Here is an 8,238-nt window from a genome sequence, read left to right as displayed (position 1 = left end):
CACAAACGTTTGTGTTTTACCAACCGTGTGTGCCGTAACAACCTGGAGAGCGTAATTTCACAATAATTTAATTGCCGCTTTTCCAAATTGTATCAGATTTGGATTCGAATGTGAATGTATGCTACAACTTTATTCATATCCATCAGGTTCAAACAACCAATGCATTATTCGATTTATAGGTACATATGTTCAAGAATTACATAAGAACCAAATAAAGAATGATGAACCATAGTTGTATACTTCTACTATTAAAGACGGTAAATAAAGAGGCAAAATATATTCTGGTTGCTGAACAAGGTGAAGCGGGATGCCCATATTGTTCCCTCCTCCATGCAGAAGGCATGCACAACTCTAGTCCAACCCCTTGTGATGGACGACCACCCATCCTTCACGATCTTCATGAAAACATCTAGATAATCATCATGTTCTGGTAGAAATACTTTAACCTTTGCATGCCCACCAATCATGTAGTTTGAGAGGTAATCTTGAGTAAACTTCTTTGGCAACCACTTCAAAGGAAAAACATTCAGACATTGTCATCTAACACAACTCATTATGGGCAGTAAAAAGAAGGCTGCAGAGTTCTTACTTACCATCCTGCAGTTCGCCATTGTCTTGGATAAAGTGTAAACAAATAGTTTAATTGCCATCTTTGGACCCATTTTACTAACAATCTTTATCAGCTTCCTCACTTGATGCTGGTTCATCGATATCTCATTGCCCCATACGCAGATCTTTACCAATGACATATGTACCTAAAAGCACCAAGTTAATATTAGAAGCTAAACAACAATTGCACAATGATGTAGTACAACACTCTTTTATAATATGTCTATATACATCCGTATGTGGTAGCCATTTGAAATCTCTAAAAAGACAAATATTTAGGAACGGAGGGAGTATCTTATAACATCCAATATACTCACATATTAGATGAATTAACATCTTATATTATGGGCCAAAAGGAGTTTAGTTCATTCTTACAAATTATCTGCTGCTGTATCCACGGGTTACAGTTAGTTTGAGCTAGTTCGGGCTCAAATAGCCCTAAAGTATATCTAAACATGAGGGCTAGTTTGAGCTAGTTGCATTTATAACCCACCCAAAAAACTAGTATCCAACCCAAGAGGTGCCAATTGGAGCTAGTTCTCCTAGTGCATTTATTGTCAATCTAACCCTGCCATCCAAACAACTCTTTGGATGGAGTTAGTTCAGGGTTAGTAATGAGCTAGAAACTAAATCTAACCTCTAGCTAAGTTGAGTATCCAAACAGGGCTGTGTTGTTGTTGCTGCTGCTGCTCTTCTACGTATATCTAGACATCATTAGAACATTAATGTAACACTCTTCCTTGTTGCTATGTAGCCTAGGATTGCATATTTAGACATTAAGTACAGTGCATGTTGCTATGTAGCCTCAGATAAATTACATATGGCCCTAGTTAACCTAAGGAAAAATGGGTTGCAGATATATTCAGTTAAAAGTCCGATTCATCGATTAGTCCCTTATCAGCCGCCGGCCTATATGGTACCAGCTACCGATATACTGAACAGTGAGTAGATATAAGCAAGGGATGAAACTAACCTCGATGGAAAACAGCAGTCGTTCCCAAAATTGTCCTGTGTAGGTACATCAAGAAGCATGTTAAGCACAACAGGCTAAACATCAACCAAAATTACACATGGCAGCCAAAATAATCTCCAAAAGATAGCTTCAGTGTGCAGGTTTAAGTACACTAGTAAAGCAAAACAAGTGGAAAGGTGAGCTAACTGCAACAGGCCAAACATTTAACAACAAGCAAACATGGTCATTCGAACTGGTATTGTGCTGGTCTAAGTACACTGGTTATGGTTAAATAAAAATGGAAAGGCGTGTTAACTACAAGATGTAGCAACCAAATGTAGTCATTCATAGTGGTATTGTTGAAACTCGTACTGATGAAATTGAACTGCACAGTTCATACTTGCACATATAGAACATCATGTAGTGAATAATTGGAATAAACAAGGCATACTACGAACAACCAAAGATAGCATTTGAAACTGAACATATGCTAACTACAAACAACCGAACAATCGAAAAACTTTAAAAGAGGCATATGCTAGCTATAATAGGCTTAATAGAAATCAAATATATGCATTCCTATTGGTATGTTTAAAACTAGATTGACGAAATGTACTGCACAGTAAATAATTGCACATATAGAACATCACATTGTGAACAACTGAAATAAACAAGGCATACTGCAAACAACCAGATATAGCAATTAAAACTGGACATATTCTCACTACAGTACAAAAGGGACTCGACAAAACAAATCATGGGTTTCCCCCTGTGAAGAGGCATGGCAAAACAAATCATAGGTTTCCTTGCTTGTCAGGGATGGGCTCACTCCCGTGGGAAGAGCACGGTGTCGGTGTACTAGAGTAGGGGTACCCTAGTATCCTGAACTTGTGCACGGGCAGTCGCAGCATCCCGCGGCAAGGCTTGCCGGGTGACCGCCAAGGTCCTCCGTGGTTCCTTTGGAGCCATTCAAGGACAAAGTATCCAAGCCAAGGAAACAAGACCTCGGCAAGAGGAGCTTGCCGGGAAGGCCAACCAAGGCATATCCAAGCCAAGGAAACAAGACCTCGGCAAGAGGAGCTTGCCGGGAAGGCCAACCAAGGCATATCCAAGCCAAGGAGACAAGAACCGGCAAGAGGAGCTTGCCGGGAAGGCCAACCAAGGCACCTCAAGGAACTTGCCGCGACGCGACACGCGTCCCGGCAAGGCCAGGTGAGCGACAAGCTCCCGGACGCGACAAGACAACGACCGCGGCAAGGCGGTTGCCGCGGCAAGCCACCACTCTGTGTCCGCGCTCCAGCACATCCACCAACATGTCGCTCTGGGACCCTTCCAGGCGTACGTGGCGGGAGGCTGTGCAGCCTGCGGTACGCGGTGGCAAGCGGCACTGACAAGATTGCCATCATGGCGAGCGGTGGCGTCCCTGGCGGTCCCTTTTGCACTATTTAGGCAACGCAGACGGGCATTTAATGCCCTTGTCCCCTGCCGTCAGGGTTAGGTATGATACACTGTAGCAGGTAGCTGTACCAACCGCAGCACCTTTCCATTTTTACCCTTGTCTACGTTGCCACCTGTCGGTGACCCCTTGAGCATATAAAAGGAGGCCCATGCGCAACGTAGGGGGGGTTGGCAAAAGGGGAAAAGAAAACACTCACGCTCGGTCTCGTTAGCTGCTGGGGTGTACTGTAGCACTCCGCGCTCCCGAGCATCCTGTCGGTGTACTAGAGTAGGGGTACCCTAGTATCCCGAACTTGTGCACGGGCAGTCGCAGCATCCCGCGGCAAGGCTTGCCGGGTGACCGCCAAGGTCCTCCGTGGTTCCTTTGGAGCCATTCAAGGACAAAGTATCCAAGCCAAGGAAACAAGACCTCGGCAAGAGGAGCTTGCCGGGAAGGCCAACCAAGGCATATCCAAGCCAAGGAAACAAGACCTCGGCAAGAGGAGCTTGCCGGGAAGGCCAACCAAGGCATATCCAAGCCAAGGAGACAAGACCCCGGCAAGAAGAGCTTGCCGGGAAGGCCAACCAAGGCACCATAAGGAACTTGCCGCGACGCGCCACGCGTCCCGGCAAGGCCCAGTGAGCAACAAGCTCCCGGACGCGACAAGACAACGACCGCGGCAAGGCGCTTGCCGCGGCAAGCCACCACTCTGTGTCCGCGCTCCAGCACATCCACCAACGTGTCGCTCTGGGACCCTTCCAGGCGTACGTGACGGGAGGCTGTGCAGCCTGCGGTACGCGGTGGCAAGCGGCGCTGACAAGATTGCCATCGTGGCGAGCGGTGGCGTCCCTGGCGGTCCCTTTTGCACTATTTAGGCGACGCAGACGGGCATTTAATGCCCTTGTCCCCTGCCGTCAGGGTTAGGTATGATACACTGTAGCAGGTAGCTGTACCAACCGCAGCACCTTTCCATTTTTACCCTTGTCTACGTTGCCACCTGTCGGTGACCCCTTGAGCATATAAAAGGAGGCCCATGCGCAACGTAGGGGGGGGGGTTGGCAAAAGGGGAAAAGAAAACACTCACGCTCGGTCTCGTTAGCTGATGGGGTGTACTGTAGCACTCCGCGCTCCCGAGCAAGAACTCAATACAATCCACAAAGCAGGAGTAGGGTTTTACGCATCCGTGCGGCCCGAACCTGGGTAAACCGCTCGTGTGCTTCGCCTCGATCCGCTCTTTGCACGACCTCCGCCCCCGCCGAACCGAAAGGGACCCGGCCCGCCGGTACCATAGGTGCTCGTGGATCAGAACCCCGGCATCTTTGGCGCGCCAGGTAGCGGCGTCGAGGTTGTGTGAACCAGATCCGGTGTTCACACCAGCTAGATCTTCATCATCTTCATCGACATGCCGCCGAAGAAGAAGGCTTCGGAAGCGGCTGCTCCGTCCGCGGCGAACGCACCACCGCCGGAGCAAACGGCTGATGGGGCAGACGCCAGCGGAAGAATGGGCGTCAACGAGGGAGCTCACGGTGCTGCCAGGTCCAAGGACAAGGCTGCGCTGCCCATCGGCGGCGTAGCCGGCTCCCACAACGACCGGGCACACTCCAAGACCTCGGCGTCCGTACATGCACCGCGCCCATCTCAGGAGGCGTGGGACCGGCAGCGTCATGGTACTCACGGTACCATGCGTTTGCTGGACCAAGATCGAGCTGTTGGATCTCAGAGTGCTCAAGACCGGCATGCACGCCAATATGCTGGCACGAGCGAGGCACGGTCGCTTGGACGGGATACTGCTCCTTCTAACATAGTTAGAAGTCCGAGCATATCCCGCTCCTCGCACCGTTCGCCACCGCCACCCGCCACTGCAGCAGAAGCTTTGGCGCGAGCTCAACTACTCCTGGACTACCCTCCAACGGCAGACAAGATCGACGACTGGAGGGCCACCATTCAGAGTCTCATCGGCTTCGCCAACAGCGACACTCAACGGCAGCCGAGCACGTCGCAGCCGCGGCAAGTCAGCCAGGCACAAGCCGGTGGCGACAAGACCGGTGGGGGTGCAACCACTGTGCACTCTCCGCCCCGAAGGCCAAGATCGCCGACTCGCCGGATCCACCTCGACAGCGACTCCACCACGTCGTCAGATCCACGAACTCGTCGCGATCAGTGCCAAGTTCTTCACGAACGACAGCAAGAAGACGCTCGTACTCGCATCGAGCGCCGAAGAGAAGCGCGACGTCAATCGGACCAGCGCGCTGGGCCCTCTGTCGACATGCATGCGCCAGGGGAACCAGGCGGCTTGCCGTACGCGGTAGGTTTCCCTGCGTTCACTCGTGAGCTGCGGCAAGTCCAGTGGCCCAGCATGAAGAATTTCAAGCCAGACGTACCAGAGAAGTACGACGGCAAGTCGCATCCATCGGAGTTCCTCAGCATCTACACCATCGCGGTGCAGGCTGCCGGGGGACGGGACGACAAGATCCTTGCCAACTACTTCCCGCTGGTGCTCAAGCCCAACGTCAGGTCCTGGCTCATGCACTTGCCGGACAACTCCATATCCTCCTGGGCAGACCTATGCCATCAGTTTGTCGGCGCCTTTACAGGCGGCCACAAACCTCATGGCCAAGAGAGCGACCTTCATCTGCTCGCCCAGAAGGAAGGAGAGCCCCTGCGCAAGTACATTCAGAGATTCAGCCGTGTACAGCACAACATCCCAGATGTCCACCCTGCCGCGGTCATCAGCGCGTTCCATCAGAACATGCGTAACCGCAGGATGCGGGAGGAGATGGCGATGTGCAAGATCAGAGACGTCAGTGAGCTGTATGCCCTGGCCGACAAGTGTGCACGTGCTGAGGAAGGAAGGAAACTCCCCGGGGAGAATACAGGAGCAGAAGGATCTGACAGCGAGGATGCTGCCCCGGCAAAGAAAAAAAGGCGGCGGAACAACAGGAAGAAGAAAGGCAAAGATGTGCTAGTCGTTGAGCAGTCCGGCAATGAAGGTGGCGCCAAGAAAGCCAAAGCTGGTAGCTCCAGCAAGGAGGTTGCCGCATGCACCAACTGCCAGGCTGTGGCGGTCGCCGACAAGCAGGACGGCACCGACAAGCAGTACTGCAAGATCCACCGCACCAAGGGCCATGACCTCCAGAGCTGCAAGAAGGTCGAGCAGCTTGTCCAGCAGCAAAAGGCTGAATACGAGCGACGCGACAAGGAGAGGGCCCAAGGAGGCGCTGGAGAATCCGGCAAGAAGCGCGCTGGCCGGGGAGGACGCCGTGGCAAGGCCAAGCAGCGGCAAGGAGACAGACCTCCCTGCGGCCTCGACAAGGATGAAGATGACGACGATGACGAAGACATGGATGATGTCGAGACCAGTGAGCAGGAGTTCCAAAAAGCCACAGAGGTCTTGTGTGTTGACGGTGGTGCTTCTCTGCATACTTCGCACCGCCAACTCAAGCAGTGGGTGCGGGAAGTCAATGCGGCGGAACCACCTGTCGAGTCATGCAAGCTTCTGAAATGGTCCAGCACGCCTATCATCTTTGATATTGAGGACCACCCTGATCGCACAACTGCGGTCGGGTGCTTGCCGATGTTGGTTTCACCAACTATCCGCAACCTCAAGGTCACTAAGATGCTAGTTGACGGCGGGGCCGGCTTGAACCTGATCTCCTCCGCTGTACTCCAGAAACTCCAGATCCTTGACAGCGAGCTTGAAGAGACCGGCACATTCCAAGGAATCAGCCCGGGAAGGAGCAAGCCGATGGGGAAGGTCACGTTGCCAGTAACATTTGGCAGCGAGGTGAATTTCAGGACTGAGAGGGTCATTTTTGACGTTGCCGATTTTCCATTGCCTTACAATGGGATACTCGGCCGTCCAGCACTCGCCAAGTTCATGGCAGCCTCTCACTACGCATACAACATGCTGAAGATGCCAGGCCCGATAAGCGTCATCTCTGTCCCTGGGGACAAGAAGGATGCTCTTATCTGCGCCGACAAGATCTACCGGGAAGCGGCAGCCGCAACAGGTCACAAGACACCTGCCGTTGAAGCTCCCGGGGAGAAGAAGAAGACCAAGTCCGGCAAGAGCTCTGATGCCCACTCCGGCAAGCGCACCTCTTCGGAGTGCTACGCTGCCGTCGAGGACGCACCATTGAGCTCCATCGGCAAGTGCAAGAAGACAATGGCAGCTCCGCCAGAGACCAAGAAGGTGTACGCCAAGGAGGACGGCACTGGTGGTACCTTCACCATCAGTGCCACTCTCGACCCTAAATAGGAAAGCGCGCTCATTGCTTTCCTGCGGGCGAATGTCGACGTGTTTGCGTGGCAACCGTCTGACATCCCCGGTGTTCCCAGGAAAGTAATTGAGCACCATCTTGCCGTCGGTCCTCATGCGCGGCCCGTCAAGCAGAAGGTCAGGAAGCAAGCAGTGGAGCGCCAAGAATTCATCGCAGAAGAGATCAAGAAGTTGGAAGCAGCAGGCCTTGTCACAGGAGTGTTCCATCCTACGTGGTTGGCCAATCCTGTAGTCGTGTGCAAGGCAAACGGGAAATGGAGACTTTGTATCGACTTTACCGATATTAACAAAGCTTGTCCCAAAGACCCATTTCCTTTGCCGCGCATTGACCAGATTGTTGACTCCACGGCTGGATGTGACTTGCTTTCATTTCTTGACGCATACTCAGGATACCATCAGATCTTCATGGCAGAAGAGGATGAGGAGAAGACCGCATTCATCACTCCATGTGGCACATACTATTTCATACTTATGCCTTTCGGTTTAAAGAATGCTGGTTCAACATTTGCAAGGGTAGTCCATGTCACTCTTGAGCCACAAATACACAGAAATGTGGAAGCCTACATGGATGACATAGTGGTCAAGAGCAAGGACAAGCCAACTCTGATTCAAGATTTAGACGAGACCTTTGCAAATCTGCGCAAGATCAGCCTCAAGCTCAACCCCGAGAAGTGTGTGTTTGGATTCCCCTCCGGCAAGCTTCTCGGGTTCTTCGTGTCTCAGCGGGGGGTCGAAGCCAATCCCAACAAGATCAAGGCCATTGAGCAGATTGAAGCACCAAAGCGCGTCAAAGATGTACAAAGACTTGCCGGTTGCGTGGCTGCTCTCAGCAGGTTTATCTCTAGGTCTGCTGAGCGCGCCCTGACGTTTTTAAAAATATTGAAAAAGGAAGGTCCAATGAAATGGACTCCGGAAGCGGAGGCTGCACTGCAAGACTTGAAGAGATACATGTCCTCCGCT

The sequence above is a fragment of the Triticum urartu genome, chromosome 6A (genome assembly GCF_056163025.1).
Source record: "Triticum urartu cultivar PI428250 chromosome 6A, HENAU_Tu73, whole genome shotgun sequence".
Classification (NCBI taxonomy): Eukaryota; Viridiplantae; Streptophyta; class Magnoliopsida; order Poales; family Poaceae; genus Triticum; species Triticum urartu.
The sequence above is the reverse complement of the archived record's forward strand: the minus strand, read 5'-3'. Positions refer to the sequence as shown.